This window comes from Homarus americanus, unplaced genomic scaffold, assembly GCF_018991925.1.
Source record: "Homarus americanus isolate GMGI-L3 unplaced genomic scaffold, GMGI_Hamer_2.0 scaffold367, whole genome shotgun sequence".
Taxonomy (NCBI): domain Eukaryota; kingdom Metazoa; phylum Arthropoda; class Malacostraca; order Decapoda; family Nephropidae; genus Homarus; species Homarus americanus.
In genome coordinates this window covers 4,221,011-4,247,535 of record NW_024743709.1, presented here as the reverse complement: position 1 = coordinate 4,247,535, position 26,525 = coordinate 4,221,011, and the positions used below count along the sequence as shown (strand labels likewise).

The 26,525-nt window shown below is 36.8% G+C and overlaps 1 protein-coding gene across 2 annotated transcripts in view; it reads left to right on the top strand.

The window, feature by feature from the left end:
- Nucleotides 1–132: 132 nt before the first annotated feature.
- The window catches only part of LOC121877331 (serine/threonine-protein kinase VRK1-like), an 81,935-nt gene continuing 55,542 nt past the window's right edge, over nt 133–26,525 (top strand). Inside the window, exons 1-2 of one of the 2 annotated variants that reach the window (XM_042383033.1) lie at nt 133–217; nt 19,335–19,413. The gene's annotated coding sequence lies outside the window, so the exon portion shown is untranslated. Of the gene's footprint in view, nt 218–10,144; nt 10,303–19,334; nt 19,414–26,525 lie in introns of those variants that run through there. The other variant, XM_042383031.1, reaches the window with a different exon arrangement.

The following is a 26,525-nucleotide window of genomic DNA, read 5'->3' as shown; positions in this document are numbered from 1 at the left end:
TAATAAATTGTATTTTTCCTTAATTTTCAAATATTTCATTAAAATTTTATAATAAATATTATTATTTTGGTATATAAAATTATTTGTAGCATATGTATTGAGAATATGGCACAATAGATTGAGAAGTAAATAAATTTGTTATAACTACAACCGTGATTTAAAGTTCCTTGTGGTGGTGTGAGTTTTAAACGGGTGTGTTGTTGTTCTCATGTTTCAGGTAAGTTATTGGCAATTCCCTCTGTTTTTCTTGGATTATTCATTTCGAGGCACTTGTGTATCCACATTCTCTTTCTAAAGCGCACATTCAGTTGCAAGACGAAGGGTTTTACGGAATTATGATTTTTCGGTAGACTTATATTAAGTTACCCTTTGCCCACCTATAGTATAAGCTAGGCAACTGCAGGCATTCTAATCTCTCTGGGTACTGGAGTGCAGGTACCAGCCAGGTGGCCCTCATTTGGACATTTTCAATTAACTAACCGTCTCTTTCATATCTCGGGGACCAGACGGTGTGACAGTACTGTAATCTAAATGGGGAAGCACCTCACCTTTGAAGAGAGCTATGTGAATTCCTTTCATATAAGACGTAACTTATTTACTTGATTAACTTTTTGAGAACAATAGTCCAACAACTTCAGTTCGTTGTCAACATGCTATTATTGCATTTCTTGCCACCAACCGGGTCTCGTGATTTTTCTTTCAAAACAATAGTTAAGACAATTGTAAGATGCTGTTCTAATATGACATTTCCCTTGCAAACAACCGAGATATTTAATATGTCGAGGGGTTTTGGGGGCTACGCCTCCTGGTGAGGAAGTTAGGTAGGTTTGGTTAGTTAGAATACCCTAATTCAGGGGTTTTCAAACTATGGGTCCCGACCCTTCAGTGGGTCGCGAAATAAATAAATTGGGTCGCAAAATAAAAATGGGTCGCGAAAATAAATAAGAAAAAAAAATGGGTCGCGAAAATAATTAAGAAAATAAAAATAAATGCACCATAATTTAGGCTTGGTTATTGTAATGTACACTCCACAGTCTAGGAAGCGACTGCAAGGAGAGCATTTCCTGATTCTTTCTTTACCTCTCATGTCAGTGTTTGTCTTTGATTTACTCATTTCATATCATTACACTTAGGTTTAATGGGTCGCAATTCAAATTATTGTTCTGGCTGTGGGTCGCAGTAAAAAAAGTTTGAAAAACACTGCGGGCCTAATTGGTAATACGTGGTTGATAGCACCAACCAAACTTACCAAACCTTACCTAACTTCTCAGCTCTGTCGTTTGCAAGAGAAATGTCATTGAAAAAAAGTGTCTTGTGAGTGTCTAAATAATTGTTTGCAAAGAAAAAAGAAAAAAATTTGGTTGGTGGCAACAAATGCAATAATAGCTTTTCTAGTAGTTTTTGGCTTCTCAGCTGCAATATCACGACTATGAGTAAAGATCGCAAAAAGCGTCATAGATGAAAACCGTGTTGCTATTGTCTGAAGTTATTAGCTAAACAAACAAACAAAAAACATCGCATTATGTCCTCTGTTATAAATTGAGTTCTTAATCTCCTTGCCCAGACATTAGCCCTATTAAAGAGGATCCTTACATAGAATGAACTTTGATCACTCTCTGTCATGGATAAGCTACAACTTTTATTTGCATAATTGCAGCCAGGAGGTGTCCTTGGTAAAGGAATATAAGAAGAAAGTCTTCATTACAATGTGCAGTATCAAAATTTTTAAGAACTGAGGCACCACTTATGCACGCGATCTATTAACTCAGATTAAAGTACGTTTTCCAATTTTTTGTGACTTTCTGACACCAAATACTAGTCGAGAAGTGATTGGCAGTCCGATTTATTCATCTAGGACCATTATTTGACTTCATTCCGGCTATATTTGGCTACATCTGGGTACATTTGGCTACATCTGGGTACATTTGGGTAATTAGCCGGACCCCTGTAATACATATACAATACTGTGTCTAGTAATCCAAAATAAAAACATATCATTTGATAATTTCTATATAGGTTGCTTTTATTCAAGTGTTTTAAAAATACAGTACTGTACTGTCTTCAATATTAAAAATTGTTTAATAAAATCAACACTGACTTTCCATTTGAATTTATTTACAACTTGAACAACAACACATAGTGTGTTTGTGGCTGGACTTCGGATATATAAAAAAAAGAGCCCCAGCTTAGTAGTCAAAGGTGGATATGGGCTAATCTTTTGGAAATTTATAATTTATTTTCCATCAGTTATCTAAAATGGCTAATTTAGATGCATATGAATGATAGAGTGCATATTAAGTTTTTAACAGAACATACTTTATTTCTTAATAGATAATTGTTAGGGTCTGTACAGTATTAGGATCAACTTTATCTTATTAAGTGGCAATTTGTTTCTAGTCATCACAAGAAATATCAATCATTCTTCTTATTGTTTAATTGTCTAAAGCATTATGGTAAATTTTCCTTATCAAATTTGGTAACAAGCATATACTGTAGGTACAAACTACAGTATTCTTAAAAACTAGCAAAATGAACAAACCAAACCTTATGTTACTTTACCTATCTAGAAATGTACTAAGATTGGCTTAAGAAGCCAGTAACTTAAAAACCTAGTTAGCTCTTCAGCAAAGAGGATGTTTGTTGAGGATTGAATGGGTGACTGATAGATCAATAAGACCTTACCTAATTACTAAAAACAGTTTGTATAGAAATGACAAACAAAAGTCAACTTCATCAATAAGAAAGTGCCGAGGAAATCTTAAGAGAATTATGGTACAGTAATAAAGCCTAAGATCTTTAGGTTATGAGGGTGTAAAATAACAGGAAAGTTTTTTACTACAGTTCACATACAGTACTGGTATTTATTTTAGTTCATTAGACAAGGTATTTTGTTGCTTACACTAAACATGAATGTGTTGGTGAGCTTTGTCAGAATATTTTAGTGTTTACTAATTATAGTTATCTCTTATGATACATCATGTGTAATGGATACCTTAGTGGATGAGTAAATGTACATTTTGTGGTAGTTGTTTGTTACAGAGTTTCATAAGTACTTGTTAAGCAATGTGCAAGAGGAATTATTTGTAGAAGTGGCCCAGCTCCATCAGTGGAGTCCAAAAACTGGGGCTTGTCATTGGGTTCAGTGCTCTCATGCATTGCTTGGCATCCTTCTTTAGCATCTGAAATTTTTAGTCAATTGACAAAATTAATCTTTCATGCAGGTTAGGGTAGATTAGCTTAGGTTAGAGGTTAGGCTTAGGTTAGGTTAGGTCCTAACTTAGCCTAACTTGAGTGAAACATTCAGTTACAAAAATGTATGTTTCAAGTTAGGCTAGGTTAGGACCTTATCAAACCTAATCTGACCTAATCCTAACCTCTAACCTAAGCTAATCAAACCTTACCTAACCTGCATGAAACCTTCGTTACATTAATTGAATAAAAAATTTCAGTTATTTCGTGAAATGCCTGGTTGCGCAGCTTAACTGTGATATACAGTATATATATATATATATATATATATATATATATATATATATATATATATATATATATATATATATATATATATATATATATATATATATATATATATATCATGTAGATCCACAATGAAAATGTGGATAAGATAAATATTGATAAAATCACACAGGAAAAAGGGAAACAATGGAGCACCTTAGCTTTCGTCTTTATTCAAGACATCTTCAGAGGCAACTCTGAAGATGTCTTGAATAAAGACGAAAGGTTAAATAAATTTAATTTAAAATTGACTGATTTATTGGACGAATGTCGACATTCTTTGACTGTACTACTTGTAATTTAAACATTCCTTGCCTTCACTATTCTCGTATATTTACGATAATTTATTGATGTTTAGTTTTATGGTAATAAAACAGAAAATTTTATAATGGAGGAGCTTCCTTGAAATAACGGATTTGAGATGACCTGTGCAAGGTAAAGACGTTGATCACAAATGTGTGGTACCGTTGGTACATTGTAGAAGTGTTCATAATCGAATTTTCCATCAATATTTTATGTACAGTTGTTCTTGTAGATATAAAGATAAAAAATAATGAAAATTATTTAAGTAATGCAACACCCTGTAATTAATTTGAGGGGATGGATGTGTTGTCCGCCAGTGTTGCGTAACGTCATGGTGGCAAGCAGAATCCAAACTGGCAACTGGCAAGCTTCTCACCGCTCGATGGTTGAGAACTTGAGCCACAAGTTGTATTCCGTGTAAATGCACCTGATGCAACCGCTGAGTGATGCACAGTTTGAACTGGATAATTTTGAAAACATTGTGAAAATTAGCCCATACTTTTAAAGATTTCTGACTTGCCAGTAGCGGACCAAGACTCGTTAGACGAAAACTTAACTCCATTTACGATGAAAACAGTTACACAGTTATACTTAAGAATAAATAATGAAACTTTGATATATATTGTTTGTAAATATTTTTTAACTTTTGAAACCTCTTGACTACATTTAAAGGATTAAAGGCAAAAGGTCATCTCCACCACCCAGGATACATGTTTGGTTGCCGTCGGTGCTAGGTATTGAGTGTTAACCCATTGAATGGAGGGTAAGGTAGGCCACAGCCGTTCTTAAACTGTATCTCACCCTGCTCCCGACCTCATTACGGGAGCGAGCACTGCTGCTACCACCAACTCTTTGCTGTTACCCCTTTCCCCAAATACCTTCCCTCGCCCACCTACTATTATAGTAGTCTCGTGACGCCTGGGCCCAGCCAACCCAACCCACAACCTACTCACGTGTTCGGGGGCCCACCTATCGCGTGTTGCAGACCCTTTTGTGTGTTAGGGGCCGACCTTCTCGCGTATTTCAAGGTCTCGCGTTTTTTAACTTCTTTTGACCACTTTTCAATATGAATGGGTCACATGGCATTGCTTTTGTCTTTGTATATCTGCGTGCGTATTATATGGTATAAACGGCGTAACAAAAAAGACGTAATTAACTACCTAGAAAGTTGTAAGTAGAAATCTTGGTCTGGAAAATCGTTGAATTCCACTGATTTTCCTTGAAAGTCATGTCCGATTTGCTGGCGCTGTGTGGAGGGGGGGGGAGGTTCTTTATGTAGGAGAAACAGGAAATAATATTGCAAATGCTCTAATGTTTGTGATTTTGACTGTGTGCTTAATTTAATGGGTATTTCAGGGTGTCCATTATATATCTGGCCCATTTTAGAACCTAATAACCACTAAAACATAGAGAGAACTCACCGTTTTTTTTTTTAATTTTATAAACAACTCATAAGTTATTTTCTTGTTAAGTGTAATAAAACCAGCGTGTTTGAATCATGAAAATTAGCCCCCCCTGGGGAGTAGTGTTAGGTAAGCGTAATGGTGTTTGATAATCGATGAAATAAACTGCCATGCTAATCTTCATAATTATCATCTAAATATTATGAAGTCTGATTTTTTAGGCGATGTTCACAACATAACCATCCGCGCACTATCCCTTCCCACAAAAAGTAAATAAGAAAATGAAAAGACCTACCTAACCAATCTCCCCCCCCCCTTTGCATTATACACAGGTAAAACAGCAGAGCCTCTCTCCCTCAAATATATTATTCTTGCTTAAGAAAACTTGAGTGTTTACATCGCCTCGCTTTCCCTTTAATGTCATTGCTACCGTAGTCCCATTACTACTAGAAACCCACCTTTGAATTCTTCCATTTTTACTCGCTTCTCGTTTATTCGTATTAGAATACTTGATTTTTATCGGGTTATGATTTTTCATTATAAACTATGTCTTGGTGACAACAAAGTAAACCAAAACTGTATCACCAGAACATGTGCAATTTATTTCTTCACTAGAAGACTGCTCACGTGTCATTCATTATATACAAGTCTCTTCACGTTTGTTGTTTGGTATGATCCGCACTGTCTGACGTAGGTTTACGATGAGGCTAGTTTTTCTCGCGTACAACATTGTTTTCTTTACTTTACTGTTTATTTTACAAGATACTTTTATTTTCAAGGTGTTTAGACGGTTGATATTTCCTTGACTTTAGAGACCGCGTGATTTTTTTAATGTTAATAACGTGGACATGAACTACCTACCTGTTGATAGGGAAAGGTCATTTTTAAGTTGTCATTTTTTTAATACTTGCTGAAAGAATCTCTAAAACGAGTTCATATCCTGGGTTTCAAGGTGGCAAGATACTGTTTTCTAAAGTGCCTATAAGCTTAAAATTCAGCTTCCAGGCCCAGTTTGAACCCATGAACTAAAATATACACAATTAGTGTACGACAGTATAGGCACATACTGTACTCTATGGGCTGCACTTAAAAAATACACTAATGTAAATACCAACTAATTTGGATGGTGCAACATCAATAATGAGCAATATGACGTTAATCGTATTCGGGAATGAATAAAAATTGCTACAGATTTTTTTTTTAGAATTTGCATCGGTAAGTGACTTCTGGCAATGATGAGAACAGCTGATTTATGAAAGCTTTTGCCCGCTGAACCTGGGAGTAATAGTGGTCGCGATCGATGTCCCCTAGTCATTATCGCTTAAGTTTAATGACTAACATACTGTATGTTGTGAATGGAGACCGGTACTGTGTATTCACGAATTTGCTTGGTTGATTTTTCATACATAATGAATAAAGTAATATGCCTTTGTTTTTATCCAGGAGGCACTCGATGTTTTAACGTAGAATCAGCTCCCAAAATAAATTCCTATCGTTATTTCAACGCCAGTTTAACGTTGAAAAAGTCTGCGTCCACTGTTTATTTTTTTCTGGTAGCAACCAGCTTTTGAACGTGGGGTTGTGAATCTGCCTCATTTAGAGTACTTTGATGTGAATTAAAAAAAAATATCACTCACTTCAAATTGTGTTTTTCTCCCAACTGTAATCGATAATAATGTAATTCAAATTACGTCAAGCGGTAATGTCAAAAGAAGCAAGTGGAACACGATCTGGCTGTTGGGTTTGGAAAGTATACTATACTGAAGGGAGAGTGTGTTGTAAGAGGCGGAGGACGCACGGCAGCCAACAAAACTTTCATGACCTTACAGCTCATCGTCAGTGTTCAGATTCTATAATTTGCGTCATTTTCATAAAAAAATATATATGGTAGGTCTGGTAAAAGCGAATAAAAGAAAAAGAGCATTTTTCCATATTTGATAGTCTTAACACGGCTTAAAATTCGTACTCCGCCTTCTGTTAGAGCTTTTCCATTTCGCCAGCGGGAAGTAACCTGTACCTTGGACAGTTTTTGAGTTACAGGTTTAATAATATGAATTTTAATATTAACACATTTTATTTCATGTCAATAAGTTCCCTATAAGTATGGTAGTCAGTTTCACAATAGATAACTTTCAATATTATTAATTTTAAGTGAGTGATTATTCTTTAGAATAAAATAGGTAGTAGGTAGATAGGCAGCTACCAAACAGGGAGGTACTACCGCCTGTGAAGATATTGGAAGCATAATATGTTGTCTAATGGTAGACCCTGCTGCCAAAGGGCATCACGAAAATTGTGACCAAGTCCCAGGTTGCTCATCTGACTTTCTGCCTTATTTACACACAATTGCAGGGTCTCAATTGTTTCTCTTAACATTGACAACACAACATACATATATTGTTTCTCACTCTTGATCTTTTTGTGGCCTCCAGCCTCCCCCAATAGCCACACCTTCGCCGCCATTTTATTACCTTAATATTAAATATCCTAATACATGAGTAGCTATCCTAGCTGTGTTGAATTAGTTGAGCCGCAGATCTATGCGGCATTCAGTGACTGTAGCCTCATAGTCAATATCTGCAGCTGTTGTCGGCTTTGGAGCCGAAGCTCTCATTCCCCTGAGGCAGAGCAAAGCCGACATCTCATCCAGGCTGTAACATAACTTCTGGGCTGCTGCTTCTGTTCAGTGATCACCTCATCACCTCCGCGAGTCTGGCGTAGGAACATCTTGCACTTGTCCCATCCCACCAGAGGTTGTGAACACCAGAGGAGTGAAGCTGCCCTGGTCAACGTTCTGAATTCTCTCCTCGTATGCCCTTATCTTGTCGTTCTCGTACTTCCTGTGTGCAGCATTGAGAGCTAAGTTATGGTGACATGCGGCCATGGGATCAAAAATCCCGATGTCAAGAAGGCTCTCTGTCCCCGCGTCCAGAATCCTCGAGCACTGACGTCAACATGGGCTTCGTTGGATGTGTTTGAAGTCCTATGTTGGAAGATCTCACCGTCCAATGGAAGGAGGGTCGGTTCTACCATGAAATCACGGCAGATTTCCTTCAGCATATTTGCTGTGAGTTCCCTTACTTCGACATGCCTCATGCATATGAAGCCCCCTTTCTTGCACACCATGGCGTGATCGACGTCATATGAAGAGCCGCACACGCATTGGGAGGGCAAACCTACTGGCCTACCGTACCTTAGAGCATTGGCATCTGTAAATTCTTGTTTATTGAGACTGAAACCATTTGCCCTTATAGGTAACGTAGTTAACCAGTTCGAGGCGCCCACCTCCTGCGCTATTGCTACTTTTTTTCTTCAAATTCTCTGGAACTTGCAGCAACAGTTGCTGCAACTTATCACTTTGGCTGTGCTGTCGTTCTGTCGTAATGGACCTTCGAATCTTGTCACTGGTATCCACCTCCCTTGTTGCGTTCTGAGCTATTATGTGGTCCATGAGGGCTGCCGTGAACTTAACTGAGTTTTGATGTTCGGTGGCAGCAATCTCCTCTGGATTGGTCAGTCCCATTCCTCCCAGTCTCGGTGGTAGTGCAAGGAGTGATCTTTCTGCTGGGGTTAAGTGAGGGTGTTTCACTAACTACTACTACTACGACAACAACAACAAAATTTTGGCCCCCCAGGCCCCAATGTGGGTTAGTGACCTGTGCCCGGGTGGGCTAATCCCCGTAAAAAAAAATATTTAAATATTTTTCCGCAAGTTATTGGCAATAATATGGTAGACAAAACCCACTTGCGTTGCTATGACGACAAGACGCCGACGGGGTCGATCACCAGAGATGTGGCCCGGAATACTTAAACAGCTACAGCTTCCAGAGTGGAGTGGTGGTTATTGTTTAGTGCTATTTTTTTATGTCATTGCTTCGTTATTTTTGAGACACTCTTTGATGCTGTATTTCTGGAGGGTGACATTGACAGGAAGATAGTATATTATCCTCAATAGAGTACCTTGCTATAAATACCAAGTTTCGAGGGCTAAATTTAAATGTTGTTTTTGCTCCCGAAAAGTGCGAGACTACAGTCATGAAGCTGTCACCTCTACTTTTCCCAAAATGTCCGACATAAAGTAATATATTTAAAAAAAAAAATTTTTACCCCATGCTATTCCTGTTAACCAATTGTCGACGTTGTTATGAACGTCAATTGTGTTGTTACTACGATGAGAGTTTTTCATCTGGTTCTTAAGACAAATGCTTGTGCCAATTTTATAGTATGTTCAAAATATTAAAAAGTACTTCCTGGGATTTTCATAACAGCTGTAAGATGAGTAAGATCATACTGCCCCGTGTTGTCCGCATAAATCCCTTTATGTCATTTCCGAAGATTCGGTACCAAATATTGAATTAAGGTTTCATTTATTAAGCCCATTTATTGAGAAAACCCGTGTAAAGTATAAAAAATATATGCTTTATAAAAGTAGAACATATTTGAGTAAATTGTGAGTAATCAGTCGAGATTAATATACAATCATGATCGCTGTTTCGTTCCCTACTTTTGTGTGAGGAAGCCGACCGACCAGCTGATGGAAGTTGTCAGCTAGTGTTATAATTCATAGTGATTTAAGTCATATGCATCTATCAATCTAGTATTGCTCAGTGATCATTAGAGAGTCTCATTTATTATTTAATATGATATAAGTCGCCTGTCCCATAATCTTATTAATATTAAATACTCGAAATTTTTTACTCGCCTACAAGCGCTAATGTCAAATATGCTCGTGTTTCCAGATACCTCTTGTGAAATATATTACTGTTTCGGAAAAAATAAAAGTTAATAATGATGTTTATGCAACTTATCAGTTATGAAAACTTTGTTTGGTATAGATAAATTATGGATGGGAAGTAAAATTAGCGTAATGATAATTAAATATTGACAATTTAGCATCAACGAGTTTCCACTTGCTGTTTTAGTGAGGTCACCGGGTAGAGTGGTCCGATGGCTTTGTATCTGTTGGTGTTTAGAGACTTTTTCAAGTGCTTAGATTATGTTTTAAGACAGTGTTGTAATATGAAATGTGTATACTGTGATTGTAAATAATCTCAGATTGTTCCTGCAACGACATGACAAGGTAATATATGACCGCTGCTCTTATACCAACCACATTCCATCTGGTGAACATGAAGGAAGTGGGGACGGGATGATTCCTGAATGGTTTCCTCAGTGATTGGTGGGGTTTAAGATGACGTCATGGTTTGGTCATGTCTACCTCAATATGAATGTTTTTATTGTCATACTTTCAGATGTATGCATGTTATATATTGACTACAAATATAAACAGACATTTGATCATTTGTTAATACACTTGTCCAGGTATGTGATTTAGTCAGATGAATGTTGTTTTGTGGAAACCCACCAGTCTCAATAAGTACACTGAAGTGTTATTTACACATAGCAGTCAATATTTGTATATCCATTTATATTTGGTATTTGATTAATAACCCATCCCATTTTCCCTTGCAATGGCTTTCTTGAGTTGTACTGCACTCTTTATACTTGCTGAAGCAATGTGAATTTATATGACATACTGATTATATGTCAGTCTTTCAGCATTTTAAATATTAAAGAAAGCCAGTTCGCCTATTATATATGTAATATTTGAGTTCTAATATGACTACAGTACCATATTATTAGAATTCAGTTTATCCATTTCCATAATTCAAATAAGATTCAATGCAAAAAAATGATCTAAAATAGCAAGTTATTGCAACACTTCCAGCATTTATGCAAGATGTATTACTACAGCCAGGTAAATGTTGAGAACAGAATGCCTCCTGGTACCTAGCATTTTATATGGGAAGGGAAGTTATGGATTTGGTTTGGGGACTGAAAAACATACTTGTTTGGTTTTTTTTTATCTTCCCCTAGAGGTTGTGTTAGTCTGTGTTATAAAAACAGGTGGATATGAACTACACTTACTGTAATTAAACTCGCCCTGGTACGGTATACCTAATTAAACCCAACTTTACACACTGAATCTTACTTTACCAAGCTAAAATATTATTGTAGATCATTTTGTAAGACAGGATTGGTTAGGGTGGTTTGTTTTGCTCATTTTTAAAACTACCAGTTTTGTGGCACCTGTTCTTAATTATTGTCAGACTTATAAATACAGTACAGGGCATAATATATATATATATATATATATATATATATATATATATATATATATATATATATATATATATATATATATACACACACATATATACACACATACACACACCATACCATCGAGCTTGATCAACATTGTTTTTGATTTGTGAATCATGAATTTCCTGTACTACCTTGAAAAAACAACAACATACAGTAAGAGTCAGTATACAAGTGCACTAAAGCATTAATAGATTTATATAAAACATCCTCCTGGGTCCTTTTTGAGATGGTAGTATTGCTTAGTGTTCTAGGAATTTTAAGTACGTACACTAATCTTATAATTTAAAGGATTAGATTTACTGTACAGTAGCTGTGTAGTGTGCAACATAAAGTTTGTATAATCTCATGTGATCTAGGAGACCCACAATACCTGGTACTAGAACCATACTATTTTAAAATGTTTAGTAGCCCATGAATACCATTATGCTATTATTTGAAATTGAGTACAATAGACTTTTTTTAAGATTAATAGGATTATCAAATGAAAGTGCAATTGGTAAGAAGTGAATCACATCATTACATCATTCTGTAAAATTACTGGACACATAAATGAGCACAGTTGCCTCCACATGAACATACCATGGCCAAGATGTGTGTGGGGCACATTTACAAGATGTAGCAATGCAGCGCCGTAGTCATGGGAATGAAGCCGTGGATTACCCTACTGTATGCCAGTTCCCTGTAGTTCAGTACTAGTCACTCGGTTGTGGCTTCACTACAATGCTGCATAACACATATTTCATAGTTTGTTTATCTATAGCCCTGTACTGTATATATATATATATATATATATATATATATATATATATATATATATATATATATATATATATATATATATATATATATATATATATATATATATATATATATATACTGTATATATACTGTATATATATAATAATACAGTACAGGTATTTCCATTATTTTTTGTATCTTCTCGCTGCATCTCATACTTGAGCCCTCACACACTCCCAGGCAGTGGTACAGTCACCCAAAAAAGTCCTTTCACGAACCATGAACCCCGAGGTTTAGACTCTTGAATCCGAAGCATTTATGGACAGAATTATGTATCAGTGTCTACTGCCACGGGTTCACGAGTCTGAAATGTGGTTCGCAACAGGACTTTTTTGGGTGACTGGTCATTCATGTAGAGACAATTGTATATTAACCAGATTTATAAAATCATGAGGTACTGCATTGCACTGTACAGTACTGTATTTCTCAAAAGAGAATGGTTCAATAACTACTGTATCAATCACTGATTTATATAAATACAGTAATGTGATAGAGGAGGGGTTCTCATAGTCTTATTAGCTATAGTACTGTACTGAGAAAATTTACTTTGTTTTCCCTGCAATTGAATGATGAGTTTCTTCACAGGTTGAAAAAACTTGGTGAAAATATAATAACGTGAAAATTGTTACTGAGAGTTTTCAAGGGACAGGCTGCTTGTGTGAGTTGTTAAAGTGTAGGATCATTTAGCTGTGAGCTTTAGAAACCTTTACCCTGTATTTATATACTGTACAGGGTATAAGCAATTATTTTTGAAAGGGAAGTGCAAGGATTTCTATGGAGCTGGAACGTCTTTTCATTTTACTTATACGTAAGTGGTTAGTTGTTATGGAGAACACTGCTTGAGATTGAGGCACTAAAAAATATAACATCAATTTTTGTTGCAAATCCAGTGCATTGTTATGGCAGTGGTTACAGCTCAATTGATGGAGCCCTATATCTTGGGTAAAGCACTTTATCTACTAGTACAATCTTAAAATTTTGACATTCCTGAGTTAAGAGTTTCATCAGTGGCAGGAACTCCTTTTTTGTCATGAATGCTTTTGACCAAGCTATTATATACTGTATTTGGAAAAGAAGCAAGTCAACATGATGCTGCAACAATGCAAGTAGACTACATTAGCTGTTCAAATGATCTCAAGACTGGCAAATGCTCTTTAACATTACGAAATGCAAGACCCTACACGAAGGATACAACAACCCAAATCTCATCTATTCTGTTAATAGCACTTTCCTGGATACTGTCGATAAAGAGAAAAATCTAGGTGTTGTGATAGATTATTCACTGAAGGTGACACAATAAGTGAGAAAAGTAAATCGCAATTTGGGGATTAAAAAGCATATCTATGAATACAAAGATAGGAATATGCTCCTTCAACTGTACAAATCTCAAGTACTGTATGTCCCAGTCTGGATTACTGTATAGGAATGGAAATCTTACCTCCAGGAAAATCTAACATCCCTAGAAAAGTTGCAACAGAGTGACTAAGATTATTCCAGAACTATGTTTTCTTGATTATCCAACTATACTGAGGGTCTTTGGACTAACAACCCTTAAGGCAGGGCAAGATCTCATTGAAACATTAAAAATCCTGAAAGGGGTAGAAAATATGAACCCCGGACATTTCTTTGTGATGTCACGCACCACCAACACGAGAGGACATAACTACAAGCTAGCCCAGTTATAATGCAAAATGAAGATAAGGAAATACTTTTTCACGTAGACCTATGGAACAGTCTATTAGCCCAAGCTGTGGAATCAAGAACAGTACAGGCCACTGGCCTCCTTCCCTCTGCACTGCCACCTCTAGTGGATGGCCATTAGGTAAATAAGGGTTAAGAAAATTGTTAAGGTAGTCCTGACCCAGTCCACTTTTTTATGTTGGGGAGTTTGAGACTGGATTAGTGTTAATTATCCATAAGGCTGTAAAAATGTGTAGGTAGACTTTCTGCAGCCTGTCACTTTTCCCTCTAGGGGTCCAAATCCAAGATGGCCACCATTGGTAATACTGTACTGGAAAATAACTAAAAGTGATGCAACATCTGACCCAGTCATAGAATAACGAATTTGGTTGTGACCAAAAATTCAATGTGGCTGCCAAAAATTAGAAAAATTGTCCATACAATAAATATCTCAAGAACCAAGGAGCTGGAATAATGAAATTGATGTCTAGGGTGAAGTTTTTAGCAATGTTTTATTCTACAAGCAAATTATTGATTGTCTATCTTTAATGGAATTCAGTATACGGTATCATCCACTAATCAAAGATGGACTCCAGTTTATATAAGATGGTCGTCATCATTGCGCTAAAAGGTTCAGAAAATTGTAAGTTATTCGTCAAATCCTCAAAGAAAGACAAAATTATGATGTAGTACAATTGCCTTTTATTAAAGTAAAGTACAGTAGAGTACAGGTAGTCACATTTTCAGGGTGTGTTTTGTGTTTTAATTTCAGAATATACTTTACAGTATACTGTGTCAGAGTTTTATATTGACACGATCATGAACATTTATGTCCAATATATATTTTCAGCCTTCGGGCTGCAGAACTTTTTCAGTAAACCGTTTATTATTATTATTATTATTATTATTATTATTATTATTATTATTATTATTATTATTAAATTTGAGCAACTAGTACAATACACAGGAGTGCTTCGATATACAAAGCCTCAATTTATGAAATTTGCTAATACGAAAATAAATTTCAGCGCTTTGGTATATGAGCGAAGCCCCAGTTTAATGAAATAATATGATGGTATTTTTCTTAGCATTTCAAAGAGCAGAGTTCTTGGCATGGGCAACCGAAAGTATTCCTTGCTGAAAACGGGTAGTAAACAGTGTACTGTAGTGCAGGCTAGTGTGTGGCTATGTTTCTGTGCTTATATATATACCTGTACATATACGGATAATTTGTCATATGAATGTGGTGGTGAGGCAGATGTTCCAGCTGCTACACCATCATCCTCCCAGTAACCCCATCTGTCCACCATCAATGGACCACCTACAGTCTCCCATAAGTAGAATACTGTACTGTATATTCTAATATGGATTAAATAAACTTGGTACAGTATGGTACTGTTTTATCAATGTCATTTTGATTAATACATATGCTTAGAAGTTTTGTTTCCCACAAAACTATAAGTTTAAAAGTGTCTATATTTACATTTGGGAGACTTTTTTCGTGGGAATGTACAGTACAGTATCTCCCTTTATGTAATGGTAGTCAGTGGGAAAAATGGCTTCAATTTACGCAAGTTGTTTCAGGAACATATCCCTTTTTTAAATCAAACACTTTGTATTATCGCAAAAGTTGTGTCCAGTACAGTATTTACATTACAGTACGTTGCAGTATTTTGAATAAAGACAAATTTAAATTATGTACTTTACTGTACAGTATTGTACATATGTATGTAAAATGGAAACACTTTTAAAATCATTATTCAATTACTCCATAACATTGGAGTTCATGTTAACAGGAAATTCTCTTAACTCATAATTCATGCACATACAGTACTGTATTTCAAATACCTTGTTCAATCAATTCCGTGAGAGCCATAAAGAATAAACATTAGAATTCAACGTTTCTAAGAAAATTTAAGATGACTCATTAGTTTAAACCAAAGTTGTTTTTTTAGTGTAGTTACTGTACTACGTATACTGTACAGTACTTTTATTAAAAAAAATATGGCCACACAAGATCGTGCAGTATAGCATCAAACACTCTGAAGTACAGTACAGTACATTAATTATTCAACTCCAAATGGTTTATCAGTAATATATAAACAAATGAGACATCTTTCCAAGAGGATCCTTTTCCTGGCCATGATAACACATTGTTTGAATAAGCAATGAAGCTGTTACTCTTGATGCTTTACAACCAGCAGTTTTTCATTAACCCCATCACATCCAATAGTGTACCCATAAGCAACATTTGCATCTTCAGTATGCAAGATTTCTTTGTGCCAAATAAAGTAGAGAAGAAGGTGGGGAGGCAATCAGGACATTGATATGCTTTCCCAAGACTGGGGAAGCCCTTCAGCATCACATAACTTACCTGCCAGCTTGAGATGTAGCGAGTGTATCTACAATGATATATTTAATGATTTTATTTTAAATGTTAAATATTTTGATTTTATCTCAGAAGAAAACACAATGGTTGATTATTTTTGTTAAATTGACAGCATTTTACTCTATCCTCATATGTCTCACTCATTAACTGCTTGACTTTTGAGTTAAATAAATATTGTCATTAATATACAGTAGATAAGTAGATGAAAATAGAAAGGTCAATATTTTTTTAATAAATTTTTAATACAATGCAAATTTACAATTGGCTAAGTATACTGTGCAGTATACAGTACAGTAGGCTGTATTGTACTTTATAGACAATGCAGGTACTGTACAGTACAGTACATACATGGTTCAGCATGCATATAGACAACACCATACAGTACTGTACAATATACAAAGACTGTGCAGGTATACTGTACTGTATCCAATGTATGTAAACATTGCAGGTATATAAACAGTGGTAAACAGTGAGGCAATTCAACCAAGGAAGCCAACAAAGCTATCTGATGCTTATTTCCAGTATGGTCCTTATGCTTGAAGCTGTTGGTAGAATAGTTAACTGGGTGAAGTTGTACCATTCCTTCGATCATTAGGTTGCTCCTCTCCAATCAGTATTGTCCCAAGGTGATTGCTTTTCTTGTAAACCAGACTTTAAGTGTGTTTTGAAGTGAACAATTTCAGAATATAGTACTGTGTATATATATATATATATATATATATATATATATATATATATATATATATATATATATATATATATATATATATATATATATATATATATATATATATATATATATATATATATATATATATATATATATATATATATATATATATATATATATATATATATATATATATATTTAGCTAGTTAGTTTATTATACAATACACTATTAGCAGTTTTAAGCACCGCTCGCTAAATGTTTACACTGTTTCTACACTAGCAATTACTTGGAAATTAAAGATACAGTATTTCAGTCGGCCAGAGGCGCCAGTGAAGTGGCTGTTTTTGGTTCGTGACGCCGTGTTTGTGAAAGTTGAAACGACTTATAGGAATACTCTCATTTCGACACTAACCCGGCAGGTTAACGCCTTTGTTGGTCTTTGTAAATTCTTGAAGTGGAACTGTTTTTAACCTTTATCGCTTAGTTATATGACAATGAATCTCAGCAAGTATTCAAATGCAGTGTGTGTGTGTGTTTTGGAAAATTAATTAATGTCCCCGTGTTTCCATTTATCAATTTCCCTTTGTCAACAATAGGTCGTTCTTTATATTGTACTGGAGATTCTGGTGGAAGCGATTGTGTGCGCGCCTTTAAAACGGCTTCTTGATAAACACTCCATACTAAATAAAAAGCTTTTGTACTTACGAACAAGAAGTTCACAATACTTAAATATAAAGAAAGCAGGAATATAGTTTGGACAAGTTAGTATTTAATTTCTTTTCGGCGTATACTGTAGCGTTGACGCCATGAAGCAGGGTTAGGATTCATAAACCTCAGGTTATTCCCCAAAGCTAGTGCAGTGAAGTCACTTAACCAAGTTACCTAGCACCAATACGGTTCAGATTGTCTCTATAGAATATACTGTAGTCGTCATTTTATCAAATCAAATATCTTTTCAACTTATATCACGCGAGATTCCCCGGAGGTCAATATTTTACCCTACCTGTATTTACCTATTGGAGAGAAGGACGCCAGTGGCCTGTGTAGGATCTCCAGTGTTTTTTATAATTTTGTCAAGGGCTATTTAGAAGCCCAGTTCTGTTCGTGATTCCACAGCTTGGTCTGGTAGACCGTTCATAGGTTTCACCCATAGTAAGTATTATCATATGCACAGTTTATACTATAAATAAAAAGATTAAGCTTGCGAATATGTGTAGTGTGGGTCATGTTGGTGGTTGCGTTGCAGTATATGTATTGATCATTTCAAAAAATCCTCGGTTCCAATGTGCAAAATACTTTTTTCCTTTTTTGATCGCGAGTACAGTACTGCCAGCGTGTTTGTTCACTCCACATGTCAGTTCAATGTGTCGGCATCTTGGTGTATGTCCTCGTTAAATATCTGTGGGAGCTGATGAGCGAGAATATACCTTGTATACTGTACCCAACAAGACAGGGCTTTGTGTTTGGTGTATTGTAAATTGTTCTTGGTGTAGAAATGTGAATGATATTAGATACTGTTGGTGCACACTGCCTTAGTAAATATCAAGGCAACTCTTATTGATTGTAATCAATTACTCATTCAACCAAAGTAAACATCTTAAAACTACCATTGTAAATTTTGCACCAAATAACTCGAAATTTATAATATTTCGCGAATATCACCATACAGTAGTTGTAAGATGTGGCGGCACCTGGCAACATTTGTTATGTAACATTACGTCACCTTCGCGGTCTTTTTCGCCCGTTCCCCAACACTCCTCTCCATCCACACCAGTTAAGGGACAGTAACTCTCCCCCTCACTGTTTTTGTTAATAAAGAATTAACATGAATTTTTTTTGTCATTAGTTAGCATGCATAACGTGGCATTTGCTACGTGAATCGTGATATGAGACACTTAGGTAAGAGACTGACAAAGCACGTGGGTGGTGAATGTGCGTTGTCCCTCCGTGTTGGGGTAGGTTTTTTTGCTCACCATGTTATGGGCGGCACTTCCCCTCGCCCCGGGTGTGACGTAAATATAAAACGTCGTCATCCCCTGTCATGTGTGTGCCATATTCATATTTCCACTTTTTTCACCTCGTGTTTTCTAATATGCACGTGACGACTATTTGTGGATAGGGGATACTTCTTACTTCACTGAGTGTTGCTGTCCTTGTGTTAATATGCTAAGATTGCTGTTACCATTCATGTGATTTTGTTACGTAGCTCCAACTTGTTATGTTATGTATTCTCTTTTAAGAATACATGTTTGTTTATATAAAACTGGAGTGGGCCCTTATTTTTCATCGATTTAATTTTTCAGTTGGACATACATTTATTAGTATTCATTTGTAAGGCTTTTTCATGACATTAGTTCCGTGTTTGTATAATCAGATGTAAGTTTATATCACCTAAACTTGTCTTTCCAGAGTTGTTGGCCCCGATGACAACTTAACCACCATTACAGGGTGGACTTAGTGACCCACCAATACCACACATCAATAACAGGTGAGAAAACTTTTCTTTAGGTAACCTGCGCCGTAAGGCAGTCTTTCTAGTTTTCCCCTGGGGTATACGGTCTAAATGGCTTGTTTACACCCTCGACACTCACGTGACAAATATAAACTCAGTTTCTCGTATACCTTTGGTGTGAATGTCTTGGTTTAGTGAAGCATATATTCCTTGACAACCTAGCTCGTGATCCGGAAAGAACGGCAGTATGAGTTATTTAGGTAAATTTATTTATACGCTCAAGTGATAATCGCTCCGGTAAACATGCATTAGATGTATGGTATTAACGTCAGGTTTTCGTTGTCGGCAAGCATACTAAAGGCGTTTTAAGAAGCACGGAGCTAACGCGTTAGCTTTCCCGGATTGCCATTAAAAAATACATTGTACTGCGTCTTGGGAATAACTGTTGTACAACACAGTCTTCAGGAAAAAAACTGGAGAACTGTTTTTAGACACAATACGGAAATAAATAGTTAAGAAAATATATAGAAAATTATGGAAAAAATGACAAAAACGTAAAAAAAAGTCAGTCAATAATAAATATGAAATAAAAATCGGCCTGTTTTAAATGTGGGTAGTCCGCACTCCGGGGTGGGAGCTTTAAATCACACTAAGTACGCTCGTCTCTATACTACATTGTTTATAGCTGTTCGCATAGATAAATACGACGAATTTAGGTTTGTTTTAAGTATTAATTTTTGTATTTACAGAACTTTAGTCAACCTGTTCACCCTTATTTAAAGTGTCTTATGAGTAATGATGTTAAAGTTTCATCATATTTGAGTAATTAGCAATATTTTACACCAAATTCACCAGCGACTAATGAATTCGGACAGCGCCCACGTAAAAATGGGCGGAGCCAAAACAGGTTTCAACTAGGCGAAATCCTTTTCAATTTTTTCACGCCATACGCTTTGCTTTAGGTCCTATCCAATATACTACCGTATATAGAATTATTTTTATCATTATATGACAGTTTTTTAATGTCTTACATGCCCACAACTCTTCAATATTTATCAAAATATTCTCCATAAGCGGCTATGATCCGCATATTTACACAGTGTACTGTACGTGGGAGAAACTCCTTAATTGGTTGTTAGCTATTCGGGCCGCTTGGTCGCTTGCTCAAGGCTAATAACGCCTGATCGAGGTGTGAGCTCTTCCTTCTGAATATTCCATGCGCACAGCTCAAAAGCAGCGTCTGCGCATACAGAATAGCTAACCCGTTAGCTATTCTGTAAATCGAAAACGCCTTACAATAAACGCCTTAAACAAAATTATACACTACAGAGATTATGTTAAGGCGTTTATTGTAAGGCGTTTTCGATTTACGGAATAGCTAACGCTGTAATTAAATAAATATTCAGTGAAATCGCTATACTATGCAAGTTTACACATACTTAGCATGGTGCTTCTTATTAATTATATTTTTCATAATTTCTTTTATCTAACCAACCATAAATTACTGAACGATACTCAATGGAAATGATAGTGTGTGTACAGTTATGGCGCCTTAGGGGAAACTAAAGTATTGGTTGGGTCATTTTTCATCAAGACGATTTTGACTTACCACAACACAACAGATGTCTAGTGAAAATGTGTACCAATACAATCCTCTTTTGTATATTTAACGCCAGTAAATTTTTATATCAGAAAATAAGCGAATTCAGTACTATTATAATGTATGAGAATGGTATTTTTTATTGTGACACTTATACTAGTATTGCTAAAATTAAATTATAGTGTGGGTGTTGGGTTGATGTGGCACCACCGCGTGACCGATCTTGTAATTATTTTAACTCTTATTTGCATTACTACTCTTTCTAGTTGTCCGGTATTATGGTCTTGGAATTATAGTGCTATCATATAGTGTTATAGAGCAAAGAAAATACCATTTGATTGGGTGTGTTGTGTAAACGCACGTGGAAATGTTTTTCCGCTAAAATAAGCCTATACGCCACTCTTCCAGTTACGTCACATTAAGGGAGGAGCCAAAGTAGTCGTGTGCCATTTGATTGGTGCAAATGGAGAGTTGATGTCAGCCCAGTGGCCATATTTTTATGTAACATTTGATATTGTATATGATTCCGGATATTTATCGTGATCGTGATTGAAGTTTATGTAACAACTGGACTTTTGTCATGTTTTTGGTATAATAGTTTTAAAGTGGTAGCTATATTAAAGGTGAAAAAATCGTTATTATGCCATTTGTATTTACTCAGCCTTGTTACCGAGATGTAGAATGTGACCTTCACTGGCTTCGATATTAAGTATAATTTTTATTACACTGTAACGGAAGTAAGCTTCTCAGGGCATGTGCTGTTAATGTCCGACAGCAATTTCATGGATGTACAGTACTTATAGCTTATAAAAAAATTGCCTCATTTGTTACATATTGAAATGAGGTAACAATACAGAGCTTATTCGTTTATATTTACATTTATGTATTATTTCGTTAAAACCACACAGGGAAAGGGAAACAATGGCTCACTTTTCCTGTGTGGATTTATCGAGATTTATCTTGTCCACGTTTCCATTGTGGATTTACATGAAGTATGTGTTATTGAGGGTGAAAACAGATGTAGTTTGTAACAAAGTTACGCCCGACCCGCGTACGTTATATAAGGACTTCCTTTGTCAAGTAAATGCTATGGTACATGTTGGCGCCACTGTGGCGGCCTCGGTGGCAAGGGGAGGGGATATTACTATATAACTTCAGTTTTTCGACCAGGGGAACGCCAGCGTTGTGGGGTAGAGCAGTGATGCAGTCAAGTGCAGCTTGGTGTTTTGCTTCCTCCTGAAGGAGACTCCAAGGACAACTAGGAATTTGTTTTGTACTTGATTATTTTGGTTAATTGTTTATAATCGATTGTACCAAGGTAAAAGAATGAAGGTCAGGGGTCTTTCATGACCAGCATTCTGTAGAAGTGGCATTTTTTCCTAACCAATTACTGATGCTAGTAAATATTCCATAGAAAGCGAACGTGAAATGGAAAATAAACCTACAATAAAATTACAAACGTATTAAAACAAGTTTCGATGCCCTCCGTTTATGGTTAATATACTTGGCAATACTTGTGATACAATGTGAGGGAACAATGATTAACAATTGGTTCATTCCCCTCAAAATATTATCAACATTTTGATGTTGTGTAGTAGGTGGGTCACTGTTCTGAATGATTGTATCGCCGTAGCCAATTATAGACTACATGAAATACGTTTTGGATCATTGGAGAACTTTTTTTTTAAGGAGGGCGGTGTGGATTCCATGAAAAATAAGGTGTAGCTTATCGTTGGCTTTCCCAAATATTGTATAAAGCTTTCGTGATGGCACATTTTCACCGGATTCCGACAGGCAGAAACGGAGATGAGGAAGCTAACTCGGCGCGCCACAGGATCGATGAGGTTACTACTTTCCCCAACACTGAATTACAGGGCGAGACCGAATTCTAAGAAAGTGTAAAAGATGAGCGGTCGTCCAAGTATTGAGGCAGGCGTGAAGGAAGAGTGGCTTGTGCGCTGCCAACCAAACAACTGCTGGTGGCTGCCGGCTGGTGGGTTATGTGGTACGTCCCGTGTACCCAAACATATTACTTAAGTACTCTTGTTGTATGTCGTTTTATTTACACTAAGTGCATCTACATGTTGAGGAAATTTTAAGAAACTAAATATTAAATCTAGAATTATTTACGAGATACTGTATATATTGTTTTGATGACTTGCAGGTTTTGTTTGCCTGGCAGCGGCGCTACTATACAGTACATACCCCCTATGGTGGTGACAAGGGGAGGCCGCCAGATGAAAAACTGGGTAAAACTGGTTTTATTCATGAAGTGTGCCTTATTCTCTGTTATGAGATATTCAAATACATAAAATTTATTGGGCTATGATTTCAGGCTTTCCAGTTACTCTCTAAGGAAATAACTATCACGTGTACACTCAAACCTTACCGTCAATATATTGTGATTATAAGCTTGGTCTAGTAGTTGTGAGTTTGGATACACTATGAACAGTAAATATTTACCACCTCATCAAATAAGATAATTTGCCGGACCCATTTTCGCTTTTTGATACTATACGGAGAACGTGGTTGGTATTATGTTCGAACATCTCTTATGAATTATGTTATTGGAATCCTGATGAAGTATGACAAGATTGTGAGGAAAGATATACGCGTGTCTTAAGTTTTATTTTACGTGGGTAAGTGTGATATTCATTTTGTTTTGGGGAGTGTGACGCGTGAAAGTGGGGGTGTACTGTGTGTATACTCGCTTGCACACCGCGGATGGGGGGTCGCAGGTGCGGAGAATGACTTGTCGAATTCTCCACATGTCATTAAGTTGTCTCTGGTTTACACACACAAAACCTCCCCTTCTGCACCGAATATAACTCCCTTTCTGTTTGATAACAAGTATGCATTCCTATTTGTTCACATACATCACGGAGAACGGATTGGTATTGATAAATATTGAATATTTCGTAATCCAAGAAATACTCACGAGGACATACTTTCAGATGGAACTGCCAACACGGGGTTACAATGACCTGTGTCGTTGAAGGCTTTTTACTAAGATGATGACGCACTAACCAAGGTTATATATTGCTATAACTGATAGCTTTGAAATCTGCCCCTTAAAGCACCAGTTGCTGCGGTGATTGCACTTTGAAACTAACGTGCTAGTCATCGGGGAATTCCACAGGTGGCAGGACAATATGTGGTTGTCAGTTAATGCAACTGAACATATACTGTATACGTAACAAAGAACAGACCGACCGGGAAGTAAATTGACAGGCGATAAAAAAAAATATTACTAGGACGAGGACATGATAACAATAAATAACGTTGTAGTGATGTAGCGGGGGCTTGTGTGAGTGGAGTGTACACTGTACACTCCACTGTACAGTGTATGGTGATGGTGGTGGGGTCGTTGCACTTGCTGGCGGCCCATCCCCCTCCCCCCCCTTCCCCATTTCATGACTCGACACACTGGCCTGGTGCTAGGCCCAAGGTCCATAATTCCTTGGCTTGGCCTACACCACCACGCACTGCTTACAGCCTTACACCCCTCATCCCCATGATATTCCTGCACCCACAAATTTTGCCTCTTAAGAATTAAAAAGTATAGTGGCCGTAATCTTGTTTACTCGATGCCCTCTGCCAGTGTTTGTCCCATTTGCGTGTACTCGAAGACAGCTTTTAATAAGAGTTACAGTAAATCACTTGGGGTAAACATTGGCAGGTTTACTGATGTTGGTGGTTGAATGTGCTGTGTTACTTCATCGGTTATAAACTTTTCGTCATAGGATTAGAACCCATTTGCAACAGTTTCTCTTGGGTGAGGAGGAGAAGGAAAAAAAGATTCAAGTACATTACTTGAATCTTTTTTTCCTTCTCCTCCTCTTTTTTAGTTTTACAATACTCTACTGTACGTTTCATTGTGATTTGTAGTGATCTGTTAACATGTGGCACCGGTCTAGCTAATAGTTACCGTAAGTAGTGGAAGGAGGGGGTGGCGCTCCATTATGACAGACCACCGTCAGGAGTACTGTATTCACCTCGTCGCTAAACATTAAACAGTTGACGTGTGTGAGTGTGTGGTGGGGGAGGGGATACATGTATTCACAGTTATCTCTTGTGATTCCCGACATATCCCAGCTGGGCAAACCGTGATATGAAAGTCTACGGGATGTTAATAGGTTCACACTAAAAATTCCTTTGGGCATACTGTAGTGAAAATATACTTTGTAGATTTCTATATGCAAGATGTCTCGGAAAAAAAATGTATTCACACTGCTTTACAGATTTTTCGTGGAGATCGCCTGAATGTTTGTATTACAATAGCAACATTGTCCTCGCTTATTGATGTCTGAAGTCTCCCACAAAAGATTGGAAGACGAAGGAGTTTCTGTAAAGGTGTGTGGAATTTTAGATATGCATTTAGTGAGCCAGAAGATGACAGCCAAGAATAATTTAGGCAGTTACCGTATTGTGCGTCACCCGACCGTTTACTTGGGCCCGTGAAGGTTGACACTCACAGGTGGGGGAAGGGGAGCTGGGAAGGGAAGGAGGGTTGGCTGGGAAGGTGCCATCCTGACAACACGAACCACACGTCCCACCCACACCACTTGTTACCACTTCCTCCTACTCTACTCCTTCGCTATTGAACTATATTGATGATCCACCAGTGTTTGTAACCCCTTTTCACAGTAGAATATAATATATGATACTTTGATGCAAATGGCGATAGCTACTACAGTTACCCCAGTGTATGTGTTATTAGCTGCAGCGAGTCCCTTGTACAATACTGTATATGAAGACCCTCTGCCTCACGTTGATTGTTCAAAGCTTCGTTATGATTCGATACTCAGCCTCAGGGAAACTTCCTTGACAAAAACGACAAACACCTTTTTTGGATACGGTCTTTTTTCGCAGTGTTTGGAGTAAGCTATAAATAATATCCTCATAATTATCATGACCGATTTTTCTTTGCGTGGGATGACTCAAATGTTCGAGGCTCACCTTTACCAGTTTCTGTCATGAGTTACATAGTGAGGCATGGGCTAACTTAGCGCGGTTTCAGGTTTTGATAGTCTAAACAACTTGCCTCTGTGAGCGTGTCGCCACCCCCCCCCCTACCCCATCATGTCCTCACCCTCATGTTTCACTTGTCTGTACATATATTTTATTTAGTATATCGACTAGTAATTAGCGATTACATTGACAATTGTTTATGGTAAGTAATTGCTACATTTTATTAACATAAGAATGGAGGAAACTATATTATTTAAAATATTGAGTTATCGTTGCATTGTGTAATGACTAGTTCATTAGTTATTAGTATAATAATCAGTGTTTAGTACTTATTAGGGATCACAAAGATTAGGCACCCCACCTTAGTTGATCTGATGTTTAAACAACGCTACCTGGGGGTTCGGTTAGTATTAGAATGTTTAATCATTAACTACTGTAAGCTGGGGTGCCTAATCTTCACGTGATCTCGCCCTGGTCGGGAAAGTCAGTTATACAAGAGGCGGCCGCGGCCTCCCGGGAATGTTGGTTTGTAGCCTCCCAGGCACTCACTGTCTTGGCGACTCGCCCTTTTGGCACT